The sequence below is a fragment of the Mus caroli genome, unplaced genomic scaffold (assembly GCF_978045245.1).
Source record: "Mus caroli unplaced genomic scaffold, Mus_caroli_1 scaffold_8, whole genome shotgun sequence".
NCBI classification, from domain to species: domain Eukaryota; kingdom Metazoa; phylum Chordata; class Mammalia; order Rodentia; family Muridae; genus Mus; species Mus caroli.
Window position 1 is genome coordinate 89,867,037 of NW_028227263.1, and position 27,333 is coordinate 89,894,369.

At 40.7% G+C, this 27,333-nt stretch overlaps 1 protein-coding gene across 2 annotated transcripts in view; it reads left to right on the forward strand.

Moving 5' to 3' along the window:
• The window catches only part of Gabrg3 (gamma-aminobutyric acid type A receptor subunit gamma3), a 657,289-nt gene that overhangs the window by 67,281 nt on the left and 562,675 nt on the right, over positions 1 to 27,333 (forward strand). The gene's annotated exons all lie outside the window — the stretch shown is intronic.

The following is a 27,333-nucleotide window of genomic DNA, read 5'->3' on the forward strand; positions in this document are numbered from 1 at the left end:
ATGCAAACTTTATATGCCCCAGTACAGGGGAACGCCAGGGCCAAAAAAATGGGAAAGGGTGGGTAGGAAAGTAGGGGGGAAGGTATGGGGGACTTTTGGGATAGCATTGGAAATGTAATTGAGGAAAAGATGTAATAAAAAATAGTTTTATATGTAAAAAAAATAAACATTAGCAGGAATTAAAAAAAAAAAAAAGAAAGGAAGTCATAACCTGTGGCTGGAATGGTCACAGATTCTAGAGGAAACTCTCCTATTGCCATTTTCTTAAGTTAGTATTTCTCTTTGTGTTCTATATAATTACTCTTTTTAAAAAATTTATTTTACACTCCATATTTTATACTTCCCCCCCCCAGTCTACCCTCCTACTGCTCTACATCCCATACCTCTTCCCCAACCCCCTGTCTCCACGTTGATGTCCCCTCCCCCCATGCCACCTGACCTCTAAACTCCCTGGTGCCTCCAGTCTCTTGAGGGTTAGGTGCATCATTTCTGAATGAACACAAACCCAGAAGTCCTCTATTTTATGTGTGTTGGGGGCCTCATATCAGCTGGTGTATGCTGCCTGTTTGGTGGTCCAATGTTTGAGAGATCTTGGGGGTCCAGATTAATTGAGACTGGTGGTCTGAAATAATTATTCTTATATCCTACTCAAGAGCCAATAATTCTGTGCTTGTTCACCTATGAGCTACCGACCAAAAATATACACCTTTACATTTGTTTGGCTTTATTAGCTATTCTTTTACATGTTTTCATTTAAGGCTGGCCTTAAACTTCTATACACACCATGATGGCCTAATTCTTGTAGCCATCCTAATTCAGTTTTGTAATTGGTGAGGGTATAGCTAGCACACCTCTATCCCAATATTTAAATGTCTTTCTCATAGCCATCTCCTAGAATCTGGACCAGAGAGCTGATACATGCTTATGAAAGGAACGGATGAATGAACGGAACAATGAGTTCACCCCTACTCTCATGCATGACTCCATCAACTTTGCAAGGGTTTCAGGCCACAACTTCATTGGGTAAATTTCAGATATCCCTTGTTACAAGTCCATTAGCTGGTACTTGTCTACTGCTGGAAATAATGTTTATGATACATCAACTTAAAGAAAATGAAGTTCATTTTAGCTCTTACTCTTTATGCCAGGAACCTGTTGTCCATGAATGTCCTGTACCTGCGAGGAAGAGAGAGTGGAGGAGGCCTGGCTCTAAGTGACCCTATTTCCTCTCATTAGGACTCACCATGAAAGGTTTCATCATTTGGTTGTGCAAGAGGCTGGACCAAAGCCTCCAGTGCATGGCTTTTGGGTGACATCTAGGATACAAGAATTTAATCCTGGTGTACAATTCTTATGCTTGTCACTGAGCTTGTGGTTAATGGAACTGAGGTTTAGCCATCTCAAGCCATGTTCCAAAGCTCATATGTCTGAGAATGATAGGACTACACATCTGGCTGGATTTCCTACCCCATAAGGAGTCAGCATGGCTCTGCTAAAAGGCAAGTCTCAAATGTAAACCACCACAACTTCAAAGTTCTCCTGCATCTATTCTCTACTTTCTTATTGTCTCAGAACTTTCTATTGTGTAAAGTATAATTATCATCCCAGGTAAGGTAGGAAGCCAGACTTGTCAAAGTGAAAGAGAATGAACTTCAATAGTAAGAGAAGTTGAGATGCCTGCAGCAATGAGACAGCTGGCCTTGCTAGCAGGCCTTCTGCTCACAGTCTCCTGCACACTTGTGAATAGCTCAATCTCTCATTTTTTCTTTTTCTCTTTAATGTTTCTACTTCTGGAGACATTGCACTCTTTCTGTCTTTCATACACAAGCTCAGTGATATGTCTCTGACAGAAATATGTTACTGTAAACCATTTTTCTGATGGGGAGAATTGTGAGGATTCTTCTTACTAAGGCCACTCCAGTATCTCCCATGTCCTCCATGAAGGTCTCCTAAGCTTGTTCAGGATTGCATGTGTGGAGGCAAGCAACTACATGCATTTGCCATGACCAGATGTACACGTATGGAATCGATTCGTGCAAGGACAGGGGTCCTGAACAGAAACCCATCCACAATGAAGCATCATACGAAGGCAGTGGTGACTGGTCACAGACCTAGTTTGAATTTTTTTTCCTGGTAGCATTGGTACAGAGGATAACAGGGATTATCTTCTGTTTTAACAGAAGATTAACAGGCTGAGTTAAGGAGATGCACTAAAGATTATGAAATTTCAGAGTGAGATGCATGAGTCCTGAATCTGAACAGTGGCAGTGGGCTGCAGAGAAAGATGTAGCTATAGGGAATGAAACTTCAGAAGTATGATTGAATGCATATAGGCATTAAAGAATGAACAAAGTCAAGAGTGACTCACATCCTATGAGCATTCATTCATCCACTGAATGTGACAGAGCACTCGTGTGTCAGATGCTGAGTCAGGTAAGGGAAGATAATGGTGAATGGAAATAACAAGGCTGGAAGATTATGCAGTGGATTCCCAAGCCTACACATTGATCGTTCAGATTTTGGACACTTCCATGTGTAAGCATATATTTGAAAGTAGTATAAAGATTTCCATACATAGGATTTGGAAATGGGTTGGCATATCACATCGGCCTTTAAAGACCAGTGAAACATTTCTATTTGATTCTTTGTTATGGAGGGAAGGTATTATACCTATATAGATGGTTTGTTAAATGTAGTTGATGCTGCACCCTGACTGTGCAAAGGGTGAAAAGTCAGCTTGCCCCTTGGCTCCCTTGAGATAGCAGTCACAACTGTTTATCTTGTCCATGGTGGTATTTGTAGTTTGCATTTTTCTCTTTACATATGTTGAAGCCATGCCCCTAAGTATCTTGGAATGTAGCCATATTGAGTATAGGGTTGCTACAGATTAAATTGGTGGTGATATCCTCATACTGGTGGAGAGGGAGCTCTAATCTAATATAACCTGTGTTCTTATAAAATGGAGAAGTGGGACACAGACACAAGGAAAGTTACTTGGGAGCTGAAGGGGAGATGATGAAGTGCTTCCACAGGACAAGGAATTGTACAGATCATAGCAAAGCACCTGGAACCCATGGAGAAGCCTGATCCTGGCTCTTCTTTGGGACTCTCAGAGAAGCAAATGCAGCCAATAATGTGGTTTTCAACTGCTAGTCTCCAGAAATGAGGGAGGTTTCTGTTGTCTGAAATATGTTTTCTGGCTTGTTGCCTGAGCTCCTTCATTTGTGGTATTTATTATGATAGACATAGATACCCAGTTCACTCTGTGGTTTTTAGGCTGTTTGCATGTGTGCTTGTGTTTTAATGATTGATGCTTTCTATGTGGCTTGCTGCGGGCCCAGGAGACCAAACACTGACAGGTTGTCCTACTCCCCGTTCCAGCCTTCCTACTCTTGGGTGCAGCCAAGTTGTCTCTAGGTTCTTTCTTTGCACAACTCCTTGTTGATGTTGTGAGCCCTCGCAGTCAATCTTGTTTTCATAGGTTATGCTACAGATATAACTACTGTCCAATCAGGCTGTTATAACAAGATGCCTTAGACTGAAAATTTGTCCAACAGAAATTTTTGCTTACTTTTTTACAAGCTCTACAGTCTATACTCAGGCTGCCAATAGGTCCTTCCAGAACTGCCTTGTGGGTCTGTTCTTAGTAGGTGGGTAGGGGAGCACCATCATAGAATCAGGGTAAGGAGGGATGGTATAGGGGGTTTGCAGAGGGGAAATCAGGAAAGGAAATAACATTTGAAATGTAAACAAATATATATATATATATGATACCTCCTTTGTGGTCAGTGCCAGAGGGGCTAGGCAGGTTCTTTAAACACTGAAAAGGTGAGTGGGGAACCCTCAAAACTTTATTAACAGTCACTTCCCTGAAGGTTCTGCTTCCTTATTAATCACATTGTTAGGTTCTAACATGAGTACAGCAGCATTCACACTGCTGCTAGCTGTATGAGTTAAGATGCACCATAGCACTTCATAATCCAGACCTGAAACCTGCCTTCCTTGGATAGGAAGCAAAAAGAAGACACTGATATTGTGTACTGGCATTGCCATTAGCTAGACTCGGTGTAAGTGATTATTTCTAGCAGTTCCATTCAGGGACTGAGACCTGTTCAACTCTTCTGACGTTGCATATAAAAGCTGAGATGCACAGCCTGATCTGAAGCTAAGGGCCTTACAGAGATAGTCAATGGCTACGGACCCCAGGAAGGGCTTTAGAGGACAGCTATATACCCCAGACCTCAGGAACCCATATCAAGATAAGCACAGTACAATATAACACTTGCTGGGATGACCAAAACAACCCCATGGCTGCTAAGCAGTTTAAAAATCCCCTGGGACATGTATTTGCATTTCTTCACCCCCTAGTCTAGCACAGATAAGTGACTCAACGCTCGCTTCCACTGGATGAGTGGGAGGTATGAACAAATACAGGGAGGAAGGAGAAGCAGCTGGTGGAATTGATGTGGGGTGATGTGCCATTTAAACTTCAGAGGTCAGAGCTGAAGTCATCTTTTCACTAACACTTGCTGGCATCCAACAGTGTAGGTCCAGAGTACTAAATATCTGCCTTGGTTGGTGGAATTTCATGGCTTCAGTCTTTTAACTTGACTTTGAGAAGCCTGGAGATAGTGCTGGCTATAGATCCAGGTGAAACATGCTTAACTAGTCTGGTGTGTTGGTGTATGTGGTGTATGCTATCTATGTGTCTGTCTGTATATGTAACCATGTATGGGTATGAATGTGTTTGTATGTGAGTGTGTATGTATATGTGTGTATTTATAGGTGTGAATATGTGTGTATCTGTGTGTCTCAGTATATGTATGTACCTGTGTCTCAGTGTATGTGTGCATCTGTGTCTTAATATATGTGTGAATGTGAATATATCTATATGGGTGTGTACATATGCATGTATGTGCCTGTACCTGTCTATGTGTATGTGCTGCACAACTGGGAAGATAAGATTCAGAAACACATACACTATGGAAGAAAGCAAGATGGAATGCATGCATCAGTGTTTCTGTCATTTTTGATTCAGTCAATTTGAACTAATAGAATCATTTAAGACTCTAGAAATGTTGACACGCTTCAAAGCATATGGTTAAATGTGGTTCTCCTTGGAGCTACAGTGCTATGGCCAGCAATTATTGCCCTTAATTGAAAGGGCCACAAATAACATTTCAAATCAGGAGCCTTTTGAAGTACCCAGAAGTCACCAAGGATGTTATATGGTACATAACATTTTGGCTTAGGTTTACTAAGGCTCAGCCATTGCATTCCGTGCCAATGCTTTCTCCTTGAGCTCTGATACTCTTTTTGTGGCAGTAGACTTTAAAAATCAAAGGATGCCAGTGGCCTTCCTTGTTGATTGCAGGTTCCTTGTGTTAAGCCATGCCCATGCAGGTGCCCAGTGGTAAGCTATGGGCATGTCTGAACACTCCTGACTTCACTGGATCTTGCCAAGGGCTAACAGAATGACCCTACAGAGAAGGAGAAACTGGACAACCTTGCCTTGCGAACAACCACTAAACATTCTCTAAAATCTCTTCACATTAAGTGCCTCAGCAGCAGCATGGGCAGTGCAATGTGGTCACTCAGGAACACAGAAGTCATACTTAAAGTGCAAAAGGACAGAGAGCAAAGAGCAGAGAACAAGTAAGCACATTGTGGGACTGATGTGTAGAATGGACAAGCTTAGGTACGTGATAATACAACCACCCCAAAGAAAGAGTGGAATTGTGAGTGTTCTGCATGTGAAATATGAAGACAGAGGAGGAAGAGAATGAGGATGGGGCCAGCTTGGCTAGAATGTTTCTCTAAGGCCTAGAGAATAATGGGAAGTTAGAACTACCCGATTGGTGTTCATGGGAGCTGCTGTGTTCATCTTTCCCTACTCTCTATGCTTCACAGCTCTCTGCTGCCATTATCCTTCCACTTGCTCGGAGAGACAAGGATGAAGGGATAAGGAAAAGGTATCTTCTATTCCCCCCATCCTAATTCCAGCTTATTAACAAGCTGATTTCCTGGCTAGAGGTTTTGCTTTCTGGGGCTTTTCTTATTTTCAACAAGCAAGATCCAAGCATATGAAGTGTGCAAATAATTACTGAGTTTGCAATTGTAGACTGTTAGGAGTAGTGTGATGAACTCTCATGCCGTCCTACTTCATGCTACTCAGGGTGTGTGTCATGCAGGGAATTATCAGCCTATTCACATTGTATATACTACCTTGCCTGTTGATCATTCAGTAGCCATCTAGATACTTAGACGCTGTCAAAGTATGGCAGCGTATGTTTTCAGGTCACTTTTATTTTACTCGTTTTCTGAAAGCATAAAAACCATGCTGCCAGCAATCCAGATCTGTAAGGAAGCCAGGAAGTGCTTTCCATAAGCAAAAAGGAACAAGATCTCTGCTTAATAAACAAAGCCAAACATATTTAGAAGTTGCTAAGCCCTATAGTAAGAAAGTGTCTTTCACCTGTGAAAAGGATAAAATGTTCACACTCAAGGCTCATATTGCTTTATCACACAGCAGCTGCAGACATCATTGAGATAGCACCTAAGTCCTGGATAAAGATGGAAAAGGTGTTGTGCAATGTGACTTGTTGCCTGCAATCTTAGGCATCTGGTGTTCCTGTTTAACGACTCTCCCTTTAAATCCTGGGGTAAAGTTTTGTTCATCTCCTTAATGTTTCTGGTTTCTGCTCCCCTTCATGTTACATGAGAAACTGGGGAAATGGGATGGCTGGTTGGAAAATTACTGAGAGGAAAAAAGCTGAGTTTGGGATATTCAGGCCTCAGCTAGCCTATCAGAAGCATTACAGAAGCTGACCAAGATAATCACCGTGCAATGAGGGGAAGGAACGACATGCATTATCAGATTACTAAGTGAAGTCTTGCACCAAGAATGGATAGTTCTTGTTACATTGACTTATCAGGGCTTGTTGCAAAAGATGATTTTTTTGTTTTGTTTTGTTTTGTTTTGTTTTTGTTTTTGTCAAGAGATGCACAAATTGCCTAGGGAAGGCTCAGAGGCTTGACTAACACTTGGCAAAGCAAAGACTGTTGTGCTGAGGACATATGTGGGCTACCTATTCCAGAAACATTGCAAGGCTTTCCTAGAATGCATGAGAAACAGAAGAGGGCAGGTCTGATAGCCTGCACTTTGCCTGGCTGCCTGCACCATTAGGGAGCCTTTGGTGCTCAAAAGCTGTTCCTAGCATTTGCATCAGAAATCACACAACCCAGTAACTCCCACTTCTAGACAAAGGAAAACATATTGAAGTACAGGAGAGGCTCTTTACAGTGCCACACGCCCCAAGTCTGCTTTACCTCTAAGTACAAAGGTTCAGTATTGAGCATCTACTCTCAGGGAGGCAAGGTGGTTTCCCGGGACAGCCTTCTGCAGTCTCAGTAGACAAAATTATATTATGGAATTCTGTTTTTTTTTCTCATTTTTATTTTTAAGGAGGGAGAGAATAAGAGGGAAAGAGCAACAAGGAAGGGAAGGAGGGAGAGAGGGGAGAAGGGAAAGAGGGAGCAAGGGAAGGAGGGTAGGAGGGAGGGAGGGAGAGAGAATGAAAGAGAGTTCTCATTTAGTATTAGTAGGCTAAAAGAGTTATTGTACTATACATTCCTGGCAACACCAGTAATGGGGACTGAAGGGTCCTAACTTTCTTAAATTGACTTAGGAGCTCTGCTCATTTTGTCTTCCTTGGAAACCTTTTTATAGAACGTGTTTCACTAAGTAGTCTTCATTGGCCTGCTGTGTAGACTAGATTGGCCTGAAACAAACAGAGACACACCTGCCTCTGCCTCCCAAGTGCTGATTAAAGGTGTGCATCCCCATGCCTAGCCCTTCTTAGAAAATTCTAATGGAGACATCGCCCTCTCTGTTTCAGCTCCTTTGACCTTCACTTTCTCCACTGGGTTGTCTTTCCATAGGCTTTGCCCTATTTGCTCTGACAGAGCTGTCTCTGTGCTTCTTGGCATTACAACCCTCTGTGGCAGAAAAGGTTCTGTGAGAATGAGGTGGGAACTTGGTACACTGAGATGCTGGGGATGTCAGACTGCCTGATCCAGTGTCCTGTGTCCAGTGAAGACCCCATAGGTCCCCGAAGGACGGGCTAGAATGAAACAAATAAGTACCTTAGAAACAGTGTTCACCTTGCTATGGAGACACTGGATGCTCCCATGCATTGAGATGTTTGGTAACTGTTCACACACACACACACACACACACACACACACACACACCCCAGTATGGAACATCTATTGACTCTTCAAAAGCAAATCAACCAAAACCGGGAAGGAATTAAAAAGTCTTATGAAATCTCACCGGTTTTTAAGATAATTAATTTTTAAAAAGAGACTTGAGCAGAAGTACTCCACAGCAGTGAATACTACTACTCCTACATGAATAGAATTATTAAGTGAAAATCTCAGTCCCAAGCATGGATTTCCTTCTTAGTAGCTTTGGATCACCGAGGACCTACACATGTTCAAAACAAGATAGACCACTGACATTGCACTTGGTTACACACAATCACTAGATGGGAAGTTACCCTTTTAATTAAACCACCTTCTTGGTTTTCATATTTTCATTTACTGAATTAATTGATTAAAGCAAGGTGGCATCTATTCATAAATATGGTGTATAAATAAAAAATATAGTCAATGTAAAATGGAACCAAATATCATCTTCTTGCTTTGAATACTGACTTCATTGGCATGCTGTTGCCTGATATACTGAATGTATGATTCTACTAGTCTGTACATTACATTTTAAAGATTTTATTTTCATTCATATGTGTGTGTGTGTATGAATGAATGTCATGTGGGCTGGAGCTTCTATAAGTCTAGATACCCTAGAGATGGAGTTAACGAACCTGATGTAGGTGCTGGGATCTGAAGGGCAGGAAGTGTGCTTACCTTCTGAGCCATCTCTGCAGCCAGGTTAGAAGTCTCCAAGCTTCTAAGATCCAGCAACAAGTGTAGTACCATTGGCCTCATGGCTGTAGAGATCTGCAGAGAAAGGCCACTACTTACCTTCCAAGAACAATGTATCTCTTGCTACCTGAAGTTGTTTAGAGAAACTTCTGGAAAGCTGCTATCTGAGAGAAGAAAGAACATTGTCACCAAAGACACTCCTGCTGGACAGGCAGTGTAAAATTTCCTCTTTGAGTCTTACAATGTTACTTTTTTAAAAGAGGAAACTGAGGCAGAATGCCACAGCTCTCTTTATTATTTTCTTATTCTTCTCTCATGTATTATATTCAAATGACTCCCTCAGACTCCCTCCCATTCCCTTTCCCCTCTCCACAGAGAAGAAGAGTAGACCTCCACAGACATCAGTAAACACAGCATAACAAGCTGCCATAAGACCAGACATATACCATCATATCAAGGCTGGACAAGGCAACCCAGTACTGGGGAAAGAATCCCATAAGCAGCAAAAGAGGCCAACCCCACCTCCTCTCCCACTATTAAGATTTCCACAAGAACACCAAGCTACTCAGTCATAACATAAATGTAGAGGACCTAGGTTAGACCCCTATAGAATCCTTCATCTCTGCAAGTTCTCATGAGTCCTGGTCAGTTTATTTTAAGGGCCATGTTTTCCTGGTGTGTCCCTGGCTCCTCTGGTTCCTGTGATCCTTCCTTCCCCTCCTCCATAGGACTCCCAGAGTTCTGTTTCATGTTTGGCTGTAATAGCCACTCTTAATGAATGGGGTATTTTAAGGTTCACTGAAAAAAGTCACAGCACACTGTGCTTGCTTGACAAGACATACCACATGTTCCCTCTCTGTGCCTGTTTTTCTCGTCTTTCACATGGAAGAGAATTTCAGTGCAGAAACTGACCTCTCCTGGTTTTTTCTTATCTTAACCCAAATATGTAAAACTAATTGAGCATGAACCTTAGAGCTTCTCTGATATAATCAGAACAGAGTGAGACCCTTCCCTTACCAGCTCAGGGCCAACCCACTCCTCAAAAGGGAAGGCTCGGTCTGTAAACCCTCAAGTTAGGAGGCTGGAACCTCTCCTCTCCTCTGACTTTAGGCAAAGCCATTTGTTGTTAATATGTCTGCCCAGTCATTTCCCAACCTGTGAATGTGCTTTGCTGCTTGCATTAGCATCTTGTGCTTGCAGCTGGCTCAGATTCCTGGATCCCTCCCTTCCTTCCATCCCCCAGTCATGGTGTGGTGCTGCAGGAGCCTTCAAATGCTTTGATTCCTAAATAACTGTGGCATTGCTAATAGCCTTCAGTTCTCTCATTACTTTTATGCTCAGCCCCATACTCCCTGCCATAGGTCAGCCTCTGAACAATGCACACCAGACTTCATCCTTTGGCTGATGTTTCCCTAAATACTTAGTTCTTTGCTAGGGTATCTGTTGTGGCAGTCTAGTTTTGAGGCAGCCTGTGCTCACTTCAGGGGGCTTTACCTATCACTTTTAGCCTGATACGGTCCCAGAGCCTTGCCTCTGACCAGATACCATGGTTACTTTCTTATGCCTGTTACCTTGGGTTATACAGTGTGAGAGGCAGAGAAGCTGATATGTCCGCATCAGTTACTGACTTAGTAGCTGGCCCACAGCAGATGCTAGACTCCAGTTGATACAATATGGTTATTCTTTTTCTGTCTGAAAGCTCCTTCGTACCTGGTAAAATTATTCCTAGCCTCCTTTCCCTGTTCCCAGCAACTCTTCAGTCAAGACTTCCTTTGCAAAGCTCATGCAGGATTGCTGACTGGATCAAGTCTGGAAAGTCATTTCATTCCTCAGAAGGCATTGCTTTACCCCACTACTGTCATAAAGACATGTATATCTCCATCACATAGGAGTACATATTTAAGCTTTATTAAGAAATTTTGTGAAAGCCGTTGTTCTGAACTGAACTCCTGCATGAGGCCTCAGCAGACCAAACCTAAACAGAGCAGAGTCGCTCATGCTTTGTGTGGCCAATCCAAACTCTGAAAAGAACTAGGTTCTGTAAAGACAGTGGATCTACAACTAATCAGGATGCTCTGTACCTGGGATGGCCTGAAAAAAGATGTCTTCTGTGTTTTAGTTCTATAGAAAAGGAGCTTTGAGATCACCAGTCCACCTTTTGTTCCCTTTAGGACTTGTAAAATCAAGCTGCTCCATTCATCAACTCTCTCAATTGAGCTGGGCATGGTGGATCATAACTATATTCCAGAACTCTAGAGTCTATGGTAATCTAAGGATTACCCATGACTTTGTCCCAAGCCTTGGTAACATAAGAACTTTAGTTGATAAAAGGAATCATACAAAGGTGTGTTTCATGAACCAGTCCTAGGCACTTACTCATCTAGTAAAACCAAGACAAAATGAACCATCCTTGTGCTCTCTGTCCCTTACATCTTTCTAAAATGCACCTAGTGCCCACTGCCAAATAAACAATCTGAAATAGTTTGGATGAAATGATACATGATGTGACAGCTTTCAGCCAGAGCTTGACTATAAATTTGTACTGAAATTCTAAATTTCCTAGGACATCAGCAACTATACCAATTTACTTTAGCAAAAGCAGATGTGTATTCAATGAAAAAGAGAGGAATAGGACCTGGAATTTTCAGAGTTCCCAATGTGCACCCCTCATTCAATCTATAAAGCCAGTGACCTCACATGCCCCAATGTGTTTTCAGACTCTCCTATAGGATCTCTTGGCTCTGGAGGCAGCATGTGCTCCTCGAATCTTCTTGAGGACTTCATACCACAGAGCAGTCCTCCAAGTCCTCCAAATGGACCAGTGAGTTCTACATGTGTGGACCAACACTGGCTAATCTTAGACCACAGTCTCTTCTCACCTGCTAATAAATGTTTTTCTGTTGTAAAGGAGGCTGTGGACTGCCAGCAAGTGGAAAAGTCGGAAGTGTGTCTTTCAATCCTCACACTTTCCAAAAATTATTTCCATTCATGGTCTCCTTCTTGGTTCCTGCATTCTCTAGCACTACATACACTGCCTGGACCTTCTCTCTCTGCTCAGGGTCATCCTATTGTATCTGCCCCCCTTCCTTGTCCAGCTTGTTTCACAGCTCTGATTGCAACAGAAAGGGTCTTCTTTGCACTGCCTTTCCTTTTAAAGATAGAGCAGATACAGCAGATTCTTTGGGGTTTACCTTTACAGTTATGGGGTGGTGGTGCTTTTGGAGGTCTGAGGTGTCTTTGAAATATAGCTGCGGTTTTAGAATGAATGATCTTGCCTTTCATCTTCCTCACTTTAGGGACAATATAGCCAAACTCATCACTAGCTCCCAAACATTTGAGTAAATTGATGTTTTCAGGGAATATAGTATCCAAGTGAAAGCATTACATGGCTAAACATCTTTCTCATTCTTTATTTCTTCTTAAAAATCTTCCTTGGATGGTTCTCTCCTTTAATAGCCAGAGGCAGTAGAAGGAAGCACAACATAACATCTGACCACATGCTATCATCTGTTCACTTATCTAACTGAAGTTTCTCATGGCCCTTCATTCTTCAGAAATAAAGCAGCACACATTCATCTTAAATCCAGTTGATTATCAGCAGACTGCCGTGTTCTGGGAGAAAATTCTGACATCACAGTCCTGTTCTTATATTATTGGCTGAAGATTGAAAGTCCAGGCATGCATTTCTACCTAGTTTGGGAAGTAACACATGTTGGGCTCACAAGGCTTAGGACCACCTGGTGATGTCTGCAGTAGCTATGGCCCAGTGACTTCTTTATTTTAATTACTGAGCACTGACTGTCACTTTGATGATGAATATATGCCCCCAGTCTGGCCTAAAGGACCCATAAGGTCATACTATAACTAATTATAATAAAAGATATACTTTGTACTTGTGTTTTTCCCTCCTATCTCTGACTGTGGGAAGCCTCAGCCAAGAGATGGGGCTGCCATTCTGCTCAGCTTAGCATTCTGTTGAATAAGGAAAGGGAACTTTCATAGTTATCACACATTTGGCAATACACAGTTGATGTTTTTCAGATCTAGACTTTGAAGCATCCTTACAGCAGGCAGTTTTTAGTTCCTGGAGTCAAGGCAAGCCTCTGCTTTAGTGACACAGATGAACAGGATGCTGGGATTGCTGTTGGGAGAGGCGGTGTGAATCTATTTTTGAGTTAACTCTGGAGACAGAATGGATTGCCTCTGTCTAGGAGACAACCTTTGGCTGTATACTTTATCTTTTTGGTGAATTAGGTAATTAGAGGTCAGTTTGCTAAGTGTTTTGAATCCAGATAAGAATTAAGTTTTGTGAAATAATTGTATTACAGAAAATGAGGGAATTAGATAAGCAACCTTTGTTTGCATTAGGTAAATTTATACCAGATACAGCCCAGGATGGCAACAGAACTGTATGTAGTGGTGGTGATGGTGGCGTGTGTGTGTGTGTGTGTGTGTGTGTGTGTGTGTGTTCTCTGGATTATACAGGAAACAAGAGTGAAGGGTGATCCATCCTGCTCTTCTGGGGAGCACGCACCAGCAAGGGGATCTGCAGGGAATAGACACAGACATCCTATGATGTTCACTGGCTGTAACTCTACTTCCTCTGAAGAACCTCTACTGTCTAGGTGCTCACTGACTCCGGGCATGGTGCAGAAACCAGTTTATCTTTTCCTCCAGTGATAAGTCCTTCCTACCGCATGCCTACCACATGCTGTGGAGCAAACATTCTTCAGAATCTTCTAGAAACAAGTGTTCTCCCATAGAACTCCCATAAGAAACTCTCTGAGCAGGCACTTAGATGTGTATATATTCCAAGACAGGGACTTTCCTTGGTGCTGGAAAAGGATTGGTACTGAGATCTAAGGAACCTGAGGCCCAAGAGCATTCTCAGGACCATAGTGACATAGGAATGTCTCTTTCCTCTTCCTCCTGTCCCTGAGGATCTTGCTGACAGAAATGTACAGTCTCCTGAGACTGTCATTTTCATTAATCACACAAAACTATAAAATCAGACCACTCCCAGTGAAGAACAGATTTCATAATTTTCTTCTAAAAAGAATATGTAATTTTAAAATTAACAGCTAGTAATTTGGCTTAAATTTGCATGTCTCCTGAGAAAGGTAAAGGGTTAAATAAGTCATCATGATTTGCTCCGTAAATAGATGAATTGTGCCAACCTCATGTGGTTCAGACTCCTCCAGCCAAGCAAAGCCTGAGTCTGGACTGGATGTCATCTAGACAATGGGTCCCGATGCCCTCGAGACTGAATAAACCAGTTATTCCCAACCTCTGGGTCATGATCCCTTTGGGAATTGAGCCACTCTTTTCACGGAGGTCACATATCATCTATCCTGCATATCAGATATTTACATTACTGTTCACAACAGTAGCAAGATTATAGTTATGAAGTAGCAATGAAAATAATTTTATGGTCGGGGTCAGCACGGCATGAGGAACTGTATTCAACTGTGACAGCATTAAGAAGGCTGAGAACCACTGGTTTAGATGATATGTCCCTTACTTCTTTGCCGATCCTGACATGAACATAAGTCTTCATTTAGCTGGGATTGTTCTGTGTGTGTGTGCACTACTCCCATTCCAGAAGCCTCTTCTGCTATTAGCTCAGAGAGTGGCACCTGCACACATCCTGTGGGAAGACATCTGTACTGGGACACTCGAGTAAAACAGAAATTCAAAAAACCAGAGACTAGTGAGCATTATCTCAGTGCCTTCAGACAAGGTGTCTACACAGTCATGGCCTCATGCAGGTAAGGCTACACATTGTATTTAAGTCCTCATATCTTTGTCTTGCCATTCATAACTGTTGACCAATGAGATATATTTCTTTTATTTTATACTCTGGATGCCACAAATTATATTGGAAATTCTGTTTCTGATAACTCTCACTCTTCAATTGGGTCCTTGGTTTTTATTTTATATGGGTCTACAATCTGTAATTCCGCCGTTGTTTAAGTAATTGACACAGTATCATGTCTATCAAGTCTACTTAAAAATTATACCAGATTACATATATGTAAATAGCTGGGCTTTTTGGTTCAATACCTACTAGTTACTTCTTGAAGTTACTTAAAAGATTATCATGTGTCAGTTGTCCGCACAGAGATGAGAGTGTATGGGGGTTGGGGGGTGGAGAGGCATGACTTATTTGGAGAGAGGAGAGAAGGGAAGAGTACATGAAGGATCATTTAGGCAGGAAGAGAAGGATACAATGGAAGGGGGTTATTTGGAAAGTGGAGGAAGGAAGCGAACACTAGGATGAACAAAAATGCATGTCCAGCCTCTGTTTTGTATAAATTAACTCAATTATAGTTGGATCAAGTGTGGGTTAATGAGATAATCTGTCAAAGTTCCTGGGGTATTCCCAAACATGCTAAATGAGACCTATAATAAGTGGGTTTCTCTTCCTTGCTCTGAGACAGGCTTTTCTAAATACAGAGAGGAAGCCAGCATTTTTTTCTGGCAGAGGAAGTTTTAAATTTAATGTATGACATATCCATTCCTGATCCCTGTGGTTATGAAGATGCCTACATGGGAATGGACTCATATAGCATCCATTTTTTCTTTGATAACATGTAGAGAGATTAGCTCTGGTGAGAAAACACAGAATTTTATTTTCTGAGTGAAAGAATATATTTGCATCAAGATGTTCCCTTATTCTCCACTCCCACTTGAACTTCGGTTCTGTGGCACTGTTGTATGACATTTTCTTGAAGAGACTATGAACAAATATATACTAATCCCAGAGACAGGAGGCCAATCACAGACCAAAGAACTACTTCTATCAAAGCCTAGCTTGATGAATCAGTTAGTGTAATGGGGTTATTTATAGGGGAGCAAGTGGACATCTACACCACCAAGGAAATATCCATCTCCTCCAGAAACTGTTAATTGATATACCCTTGTAAGGTGGTCTTGTGAGCCCCTCTTCCCCTGCAATGGACAGTTAATGAGTCCAATCCTTTGGTATGATGTATAAAGAGGGCAATAGCAGCCATGTTATACACCAAAGCTTGCATTCTACAACTGTGCTAACCAGTCAGCTCCTTCTATCATTGATGGAGATCCATGCACACCCTTGCTCAGCTACTTGGTTAGAATCCCTGCTGTTCCTCCACTGACTGGTGGCCAAAACTTTCTGATCCACATCCATTCAGAGTTGGCAAAGGTCTCTTGAGAAGTGATGCCAAGCAACCACAAGCTCTTCTCTTCAGGAATCACATTTTCCTCTTTACTTTACTGAGTTTAGCAGAGCTTCATAAGTAGATGCTAAGAGAGTCCATGAATTTTAACAGTAGCAAAATTCTCTAAACAAACCCCTCCACCATACTGAAGAATAATCAAACAAAGCCAGATACCAGCTTTGTCTCATTGAGTTCTAAGGTCAGAACTTCTACATTGATTTTCTTTTCTTGGTGATATATAGTAATTCCATATAGGAGTTTTCTATTTAATTCTCATATCATTTATATAATATATTGCTTTTTAAACAAGTTATAGATTAAAAATTTGTAATTACAATTTTACAGTAGTGCTTATTATCACAAACACACACACACGCGCGCACGCACACACACACACACACATATATATATATATATATATATATATATATATATATATATATATATATAAGTAATTACTACATATTAACTATGACAGCTCATTGTCTGTAGCTGTATCTAGTTGTGATGCTCATAACATTTAATATAATGGTTCTACTATTGTAAACGTCATCCATTTAGTGGGTTTTTGGTTATCTAAGATAACTGAGTATTGTAGACATACTATTCAGTGAGATTAATGAATCAAATGTATTCTTGAATTTAGCTTTGAAGTATTTTATTTAGAATTTTTATGTCTAAGTTTATCAGGGAAATTTATGGTAATTTTTTCTTTTTCTGCTTTTGGTATCAAATTAATACTAGATTTGTAAAAGGAGTGATGCTTTCCTTTCTATCTACTGGAGTTGTTTGAGAAGCAGTGGGGATTAGTTCTCTGAAGTTGAGGTAAAATTCACCAGTATTACTATATGAGCCTGGATAATTTTTAGTTAGAAGATACTTAATTACTGCTTCAATGTCATGTTTTGTGATATATCTGTTTAAGTTATTTCTCTCCTCTTGGTTTAACTTTGGTAGGTCATATATACCTAGAAATTTATCCATTTTCTTTATGTTTTCCAATTTATTGCACTGTGTTTTTTCAATGAAGACCTAATGTTTTTCCAAGTTTCCTTAGTATCTCCTGATCCCTTTGAATCTCTAACCTTACTAATCTGAATATTTTGTTTTCTTTCAGTTAGTTTGGCTAAGGGTTTGTCAGTAAGTGTTATCTGTTCAAAGACATGACTCTGCCTCCCTGATCCTTCACTCTGTGTTTGTTTCCAGTTCATCATTTTCTACTCTGATCGTGATGGTTTCCTTACATCTACTAATTTAGGATGTTGCTTTTGGTTGTTCCTCAGAGCTCTAAGATATATCGTTATTTATTTGATATGTCTCTGATTTCATAGTGTACACGTTAAGAGCTTTAAACTTCTCTCTTAAACCTTCTTTCATGGTTTCCCATAGGTTTGGGCATGTTGTGTTTTCAATTTCAATTTTTAAATTTCTTTCTTGATTTCTTTAAGTCCCATTTGTCGTTAACAGTGTGGTATTTAAAATTCCATGAGTTTGATATTGGTCCCCGGACTCCGCCAAAAGTAGTCTGCACAGGTAAGAGTGTGGACTACAGAAACTAACAGCTTCTGGGACAGGCGGGAACCATAGAGCTTCTGAGGAAGCCCCCTTTTCGGGCTCCAGATATCCAGGCACCTTCCTGGCCAGAGGATAGGTGTCCACCCGGCCTGGAAGGGCTTTGCCTGAGCACCTGCAAGAGCAATCTTGGTTCCCGGATCCCTCTGAGACTACTCTGTGCAGGTGAGAGTGTGGACTACAGAAGCTAACAGCTTCTGTGACAGGCCGAAGCAACACAGCTTCTGGGACAGGTCCAGTTTTGGGCCTTCATCTTTGACCAGAAGGGAGGTCTGAATGCCAGATATCTGTGCACCTTCCCTGTAAAAGGAGAGCTTGCCTGCAGAGAGTGCTCTGACCACTGAAACTAAGAGGAGAGAGCTAGTCTCCCAGGTCTGCTGATAGGGGCTAACAGAATCACCAGAGGAATAATCTCTAATCAGAGACAACTATAACAACTAACTCCAGAGAATACCAGATGGCAAAAGGTAAACGTAAGAATCTTAATAAAAGAAATCAGACCACTCACCATCATCAGAACCCAGCACTCCCACCTCACCCAGTCCAGGGCACCTCAACAACAATTTTCCAAGCAAATGGTCTGAAGAAGCAAGCTGAAGTATCCATTTTAATATTTAATAAAATCGACTTCCAACCCAAAGTCATCAAAAAAGACAAGGAGGGACACTTCATACTCATCAAAGGTAAAATCCTCCAAGAGGAACTCTCAATTCTGAATATCTATACTCCAAATACAAGGGCAGCCACATTCATTAAAGACACTTTAGTAAAGCTCAAAGCACACACTGCATCTCACACAATAATAGTGGGAGACTTCAACACACCACTTTCACCAATGGACAGATCATGGAAAGAGAAACTACACAGGGACACAGTGAAACTAACAGAAGTGATGAAACAAATGGACTTAACAGATATCTACAGAACATTTTATCCTAAAACAAAAGGATATACCTTCTTCTCAGCACCCCATGGTACTTTCTCCAAAACTGACCACATAATTGGTCACAAAACAAGCCTCAACATATACAAAAATATTGAAATTGCCCCGTGCATCCTATCACATCACCATGGACTAAGGCTGATCTTCAATAACAAAATAAATAATAGAAAGCCAACATTCACCTGGAAACTGAACAACACTCTTCTCAATGATACCTTGGTCAAGGAAGGAATAAAGAAAGAAATTAAAGACTTTTTAGAGTTTAATGAAAATGAAGCCACAATATATCCAAACTTATGGGACACAATGAGAACATTTCTAAGAGGAAAACACATAGCTCTGAGTTCCTCCAAAAAGAAACTAGAGAGAGCACACATTAGCAGCTTGACAACACACCTAAAAGTTCTAGAATAAAAGGAAGCAAATTCACCCAAGAGGAGTAGACTGCAGGAAATAATCAAACTCATGGACGAAATTAACCAAGTGGAAACAAGAAGAACTATTCAAAGAATCAACCAAACCAGGAGCTGGTTCTTTGAGAAAATCAACAAGATAGATAATCCCTTAGCCAGACACACTAGAGGGCACAAGGAAGGCATCCTAATTAACAAAATCAGAAATGAAAAGGGAGACATAACAACAGATCCTGAAGAAATCCAAAACACCATTAGATTCTTCTAAAAACTTCTATACTCAACAAAACTGGAGAACCTGGATGAAATTGACAAGTTTGTAGACAGATACTAAGTACCAAAGTTAAATCAAGATCAGTTTAATGATCTAAACAGCCCTATATCCCTTAAAGAAATAGAAGTAGTCATTAATAGTCTCCCAACCAAAAAAAAAAAAAAAAAAAAAAGCCCAGGACCAGATGGGTTTAGTGCAGAGTTCTATCAGACCTTCAAAGAAGATATAATCCCAGTCCTTTAGAAACTGTTCCACAAAATAGAACTCTACTCAACTCATTCTATGAAGCCACAATTACTCTGATACCTACACCACAAAAGACCCAACAAGATAGAGAACTTCAGACCAATTTCCCTGATGAATATCGATGCAAAAATCCTCAATAAAATTCTTGCTAACTGAATCCAAGAACACATCAAAACAATCATCCATCCTGACCCAGTAGGTTAAATCCCACGGATGCAGGGATGGTTCAATATAAGGAAATCCATCCATGTAATCCAGTATATAAACAAACTCAAAGAAAGAACCACATGATCATCTCGTTAGATGCAGAGAAAGCATTTGACAAAATCCAACACCCATTCATGATAAAAGTCTTGGAAAGATCAGGACTTCAAGGCCCATACCTAACCATGATAAAAGCAATCTACAGCAAACCGGTAGCCAATATCAAAGAAAATGGTGAGAAGCTAGAAGCAATCCTACTAAAATCAGGGAGTAGACAAGGCTGCCCACTTTCTCCCTACCTAGTCAACATTGTACTTGAAGTCCTAGCCAGAGAAATTTGACAACAAAAGGAGATCAAACGGATACAAACTGGAAAGGAAGAAGTCAAAATATCACTTGTTGTAGATGATATGATAGTATATATAAGTGACGCTAAAAATTCAACCAGAGAACCCTTAAACCTGATAAACAGTCTCAATGAAGTAGCTGGATATAAAATTAACTCAAACAAGTCAATGGCCTTTCTGTACACAAAGAATAAACAGGCTGAGAAAGAAATTAGGGATACAACAGCCTTCTCAATAGTCCCAAATAATATAAAATACCTTGGCGTGACTCGAACTAAGGAAGTGAAAGATGTGTATGATAAGAACTTTAAGTCTCTGAAGAAAGAAATTAAAGAAGATCTCAGAAGTTGGAAAGATCTCCTATGCTCACGGATTGGCAGGATCAATATAGTAAAAATGACTATCTTGCCAAAAGCAATCTACAGATTCAATACAATCCCCATCAAAATTCCAACTCAATTCTTCAACGAATTATAAAGGGCAATCTGCAAATTCATCCGGAATAACAAAAAACCTAGGATAGCAAAAACTCTTCTTAAGGATAAAAGAACCTCTGGTGGAATCACCATGCTTGACCTAAAGCTGTACTACAGAGCATTTGTGATAAAAACTGCATGGTACTGGTATATTGACAGACAAGTAGACCAATGGAATAGAATTGAAGACTCAGAAATGAACCCACACACCTAAGGTCACTTGATCTTTGACAAGGGAGCAAAACCCATCCAGTGGAAAAAAGACATCATTTTCAACAAATGGTGCTGGCACAACTGGCGGTTATTATGTAGAAAAATGCGAATTGATCCATTCCTATCTCCTTGTACTAAGGTCAAATCTAAATGGATTAAGGAATTCCACATAAAACCTGAGACACTGAAACTTATAGAGGAGAAAGTTAGGGAAAAGCCTAGAAAATATGGGTATCAGGGAAAAAATTCCTGAATAGAACAGCAATGGCTTGTGCTGTAAGATCCAGAATCTACAAATGGGAATCATAAAATTGCAAAGCTTCTGCAAGGCAAATACACCGTCAATAAGACAAAAAGACCACCAACAGATTTGGAAAGGATCTTTACCTATCCTAAATCAGATAGGGGATTAATATCCAATATATATAAAGAACTCAAGAAGGTGGACTCAAGAAAATCAAATAACCCCATTAAAAAATGTGGCTCAGAGCAAGAATTCTCACCTGAGGAATACAGAATGGCTGAGAAGCACCTGAAAAAAATGTTCAACATCCTTAAGCATCAGGGAAATGCAAATCAAAACAACCCTGAAATTCTACCTCACACCAGTCAGAATGGCTAAGATCAAAAATTCAGGTGACAGCAGATGCTGGCAAAGATGTGGAGAAAGAGGAACACTCCTCCATTGTTGGTGGGATTGCAAGTTTGTACAACCACTTTGGAAATCAGTCTGGTGGTTCCTCACAAAATTGGACATAGTACTACTGGAGGATCCCGCAATACCTCTCCTGGGCATATATTCAGAAGATGTTCCAACTGGTAAGAAGGACACATGCTCCACTATGTTCATAGCAGCCTTATTTATATGTAATAGCCAGAAGCTGGAAAGAACCCTGATTCCCCTCAACAGAGGAATGGATATAGAAAATGTGGTACATTTACACAATGGAGTACTACTCAGCTATTAGAAAGAATGAATTTATGAAATTCCTAGACAAATGGATGGACCTGTAGGGCATCATCCTGAGTGAGGTAACCCAATCACAAAAGAACTCACCCAATATGTACTCACTGATAAGTGGATATTAGCCCAGAAACTTAGAATACCCAAGATATAAGATACAATTTGCTAAATGCATGAAACTCAAGAAGAACAAAGACCAAAGTGTGGATACTTTGCACCTTCTTATTATTGAGAACAAAACACCCATGGAAGGAGTTACAAAGTTTGGAGCGGAGACGAAATGATGGATCATCTAGATACTACCATATCTGGGAATCCATCCCATAATCAGCTTCCAAACGCTGACAGCATTGCACACACTAGCAAGATTTTGCTGAAAGGATCCAGATATAACTGTCTCTTGTGAGACTATGCCGGGGCCTAGCAAACACAGAAGTTGAGACTCACAGTCACCCATTGGATGGATCACAGGGTCCCCAATGGAGGATCTAGAGAAAGTACCCAAGGAGCTAAAGGGATCTGCAATCCTATAGGTGGAACAACAATGTGAACTAACCTGTACCCCCCAGGAGCTCATGTCTCTAGCTGTATATGAATCAGAAGATGGCCTAGTTGGCCATCAGTGGAAAGAGAGGCCCATTGGTCTTGCAAACTTTATATGCCTCAGTACAGGGTAACACCAGAGCCAAGAAATGGGAGTGGGTTGGTGGGGGAGTGGGTGGGGGAGCATGTGGGGGACTTTTGGGATAGCATTGATAATGTAAATGAAATAAATACCTAATTAAAAAAAATCCATTAGTTTATATATGCTCTACATTTTTTTTAATTTCAGTTTCTCTATATTTATTAATACTTCCTTGGTATCCTGATATATATTTTCCTTCCACAGGATTCGAAAAACTGTAAATTTGCAATTTTGGATGAGGTGTGCTATAGCTGTCAGTAATGTCTATTTACCAATGATATCATTCAATTTGCATATTTTTCTACTTGTTTTTTTGAGAATACCTTTTTATTTAGCAGGAATGGGTTATTACTCTTACATTAGGTTTAACCTGTAATATTATTTTTACCAGAGTTTGTTTTATGAATTTGGGTACACCTTTGCTTGGAACACCTATATTTCAGATTATAATGCCCCTTAACCAATGTGAAATGTCAACCTTTATTGTTTTATATTGCTTTCTTGGGTGTTGAAATAGAACCAACTGCTTGCTTTCAGACCTTGTTTGTTTGGAATATCTCTTCTCATCCTTTTACCCTAAATTAGTTCCTGCCTTTTATAATGAGGTATGGTCATTTGAAGGCAGCAAATAGATGGCTGTCTTTCTCCTCCTCCTCTTCCTTCTCTTCATCTCCCTCCTTCTCCTCCTCTAACTTCCCCTTTTTTGTCCTCCTCCTCTTCTTCCTCCTCTTCCTCCTCCTCCTCTTCCTCTTTCTTCTTCTTCTCCAGTTTCCTAGCCTGGTTCTTTTGATTGAGAATTTAGACCAATAATACTGAGAGCTATCTTTGAAGCTGTGCACTGCTTTCTTTGTTGAATTCTTCTTGCTTGTCTTGCATTTCTTTCTTATTTCATTCTGATGCTTTCCTGTGTTCTCATCCAGCAGCTTACTTTCTTCATCAGTTTCTTTCAATATACTCACAATCATTCTTTCCAGTTCTATTTCACATTTCATCTAACTTGCACTCACTAAATGACATTGCAGCAGATTAATAAGTTTCGGAGGACTTTTACTGTCTTAGCTTTTTTATGTTCCTTGTGTTAACTATTGGGCTTTACAGAGCTGAGGTTGCAATGTTTTGGGATTATTTTTTCTTTTTGTTTTGTTTTGCTTCTTTACTTTTTATAAGCTATTTTATTTTTCAGTTGAAAAATTAGTAATGTTCATGTGAGACTTGGATGTTGTAGAGTTGAGTTCCCCATTCCAGGAACTTACTGCCAGGTGGAAACTGTAGAGTGAATTACTAACACATTTAGGCTGAAGTGAGGTCCCCAAATTCCTCTGACTCCAGCAGGTTCTGTGTGGTGCTGTTTGTAGGAAAGGTAAGAAGGAACCATTGGTTCTGTAGCTTCAATACTCCTAGGGTTCTGGCATGTGTGGAAAGGGAGGCTGTAGGTCTTCCCTGGCAGTTCCCTTGGGTTTCTACATTCACCGTGACCTCTGCTAGTCCTGCAGGTTCTCTCTGGGTGGGGTGAAGCTATTCCTCATAGCTCCTGCTGCTCTCTCCTAGGCAGCTTGATTGGGCTGCCCAGGCTACCAAGCCTTAGAGAGCGCTTCCAGCTGGGCAGTAATTCTCAGCTTCCCTGCCTGCTCCTTGGCTTAATAACCTCCTTTACAGACCTTGTCTCTTGGAAGATAAGAGCATAATGTGTGTTATTGTCAAGTGGAGCCTTTGAGACATAATTAGGCCATAAGAGGGGAACCCTTGTGAATAGGGTTAGTGCCCTTATGAAAGAGACTGAAGAGAAATATGTAGCTACATAATAATTTGAAGTGTGTCGATAAAATGGGTAATTTATCTTTTGGGAAAAACATAAATTGCAAAACTTGAATGAAGAGAAGAGAGAAACATCAATATTGAAGAAATTATTAAAAAAACATTAAAAAATTCTCCACTGAAATAGATGATTTTTAGATCCCTCTTTGGATTGGTGGCCTATAGGCTATGAAATGTGATGGCTCATGCTTTTGAACACAATTTCCCCTGATGGAGGTTTTTGTGAAGGTTGTGGAATCGTTTGGAGGCAGAGCTTTGCTGGAGGAAGTATGTCACTGGGGGTAGGCTTGAAGTTTTATAGCCTGCCCCCACTTCCTGTTTTCTCTGTTTGCTGTGTGCTTATAATGATCCTGATCCTGCTTCCACGTCTTCCTTGTCTGTTGTGATGCCTTCCCGGCCATGTGTTCTGCATCCCTTTGAAACTGATTCAAAACAAACCCTTTTTCCCTTAAGTTGCGTTTGTTTTTGTTTTTTGTTTCCCACAACAGAAGAGCAACTATAGGACTCATCATAGAAAATTGTCTTCTAACACCTGCTCAGCTGGCACCACCAGCTTTTTTACCTTCTTGAAGAATATCAGCTTCTTCTATTTAAAAGTAGAATGCCTTAGGGAATGCAGAAAGTGGACGAAATTAGGTCTAAAAGTCCTTTTTATTTACTATATAGCTATATACAAGGGATCCGGGGTAGTAGAAGGTTTAGATAATATTTATCAAATTTTGGAAGTAAAGTAAGAGTCTGAAAGACAAAGGGAAGAGAAGAAAGATGAAATAAAGGACATCATCATCTAAGTCATATGAAGAAAATCGTTTTTAGAAACCCACATGAAAAGAGTCACAAGTATTGGACACACACTGGGATTTGTGACAGTATCAGTCATGTAGAAATATCACTCATTTAGAACATATGTATGTAGGCACACTTCTCTGGTTCAGGCATCGTTTTAGTTACTGAAATACAAATTTTGAGTCTGAGAATTGGCTGAGATGTGGCGACAGCCAGTGCACTCCATGGAAAGGCTATTTTCTTTCTACTGCAGTGGGAAAGGAAGTAGTGGAGGGTGCCTGGCTTCAGGAAGCCATGCCTAGTGAAAGTTTAGCCCACACTCGTTATCCTGCACTCTCAGGGCAAACATGAAATCATTCAGGAAGAACTGAAAACTAGAACCAGGACAGGAGAGGTAGTAGTTGAAGTATTTCATTAGAGTTGCCGATTTATCCTGCAATAGACTTTTCCCAGGTAGTTCTGGTGGAATTCTTTACTAATTACCTCTGAGGTCCTAAAACTGTGTGGGGGCATTCACTGAAGAACACTGCCAATTTCTTCCCCTTTCCAGCCTCAATCATCTTCCCCGCTGACTTCATTGGTTTGAGAGTCAGAGGTAGGGTCTTGAGTGGAATTAAAGTTGTACTCCTCTGGTGCACTGTCTAAGTGGGAAAGTCCACCTCCAGCCAAGGCAAGACATCTATAGCCTTAGAATCCATCTGAAGCATGCAGTACTTAATTCCATTGCTGATGAGTAGGTAGTGGAACCCAAGGCAGCACACATGCTAGTCAAGTGCTTTATTACTGACTTCAAGAGTCTGAGGAAAGATGATAACAATTCTGATATCAGCCTGGGTTACGGAGGAAGTTAAATGTCAGCTTAGAAAACTTAGTGATATCCTATTTCAAAGGGGAAAAAAAAAGAGAGGCCTTGGACTCTAGCTCAATGGCAGAGCTGTAGATTCACATGCATGAGACCCTGTGTTCAAATACCCTCAGGATAGTTTCCACATTTTTAGCTGTGCATCAATCAATTATTGAAGTTTTCTGTTCCGGTGGTCAAGAACTTCAATAAAGATGTTTGCTAACTAGGCTTTGGCTTCAGTCCCAAGTGTCAACCAATACATAATTCATGTGAAATGAAACACTCCTGTTTTTGCAGTTCCAGTAGAAGTTGTTAGGTTTTTTTATTTGTTTGTTTTTCCAGTTAACTCAAAGCTTCATCAGCTATGTTTTATTTTTTATGGTTTATATCTTTAGTCAAAAACCTCAAATAAAAGATTGGGAGAATGTCTGAAGTTTATTAAAAGAGCTTAAGAGAATACATGATTAGAGGCTTCTCAGTTCACATATATTACATCTACAGGGCTGCAGACCCCTAAGTGATGAGTGCCCATGGACCAGAGACTGTTAGGGATGGGAATATGTCTTCATTCTGAATAACCTCTGCTCTCCCTTGGTACACATACTTTGTGTAGTCCTGTCTGTGAGGTATGAGGCAAGCTTCATCTTTCATATATAGAGCTCAAGAGTTGAAGGGAAAAATATAACGAGTTCAATGCCAACCTGGGCTTGGGTAACTTAGTGAGATACTATTTCAAAATAACTAGTAAAGAGAGCCTCAGTTTAACTCCCAGTATCACAACAATCACCACCATTGTGAAGCTTGGTGTCTAAGAATACCATTTCCATCTATTACTTACGGGAAACTCCCAAGAGTAGTAACTAGGACAACAGCAGGAGTTACCCTAAACCTAGTAGTGCCCGATTTAGCTGCCTAGAATGCCTAGTCAAAAGAATGTTTCCACGTATAGGCAGAATGAAGGTCATTACAGTCTGCTTCACTGAGACACCAGGAAGACATTTGTTCTGCTATACTCAGCCGACTTACTGTGAGAATGTAAGATTGACTTGGAAGCTGCTTCCTCATTTATGCACAACATGGCCCTGAAAGGGCATCTCTCAACTCTGAGGAAATGTGTGGGCTTTTTTCAACCTTTGGATGGCAGACCATGTGAGTCTACCCACTTTACAAAGGCAGCTTTGAACCTAAAGCCTGGAAAGGTCTACTTGTCTCCCAGTGTGGCTCACATTGATATGGCAACCCACTATACAAAGCTTCACTTCTGAGTGTGGCCAGTTTATGGTGACGGAAGTCCATACCAAGAATTCTGTAGCACTGTGCTCGGTGGGGTTGTAGATGTAGGTACGTTATATTCATCCCAAAGATACAGCATCTCTAGAGTATGGGAATCTGATTTATGAATC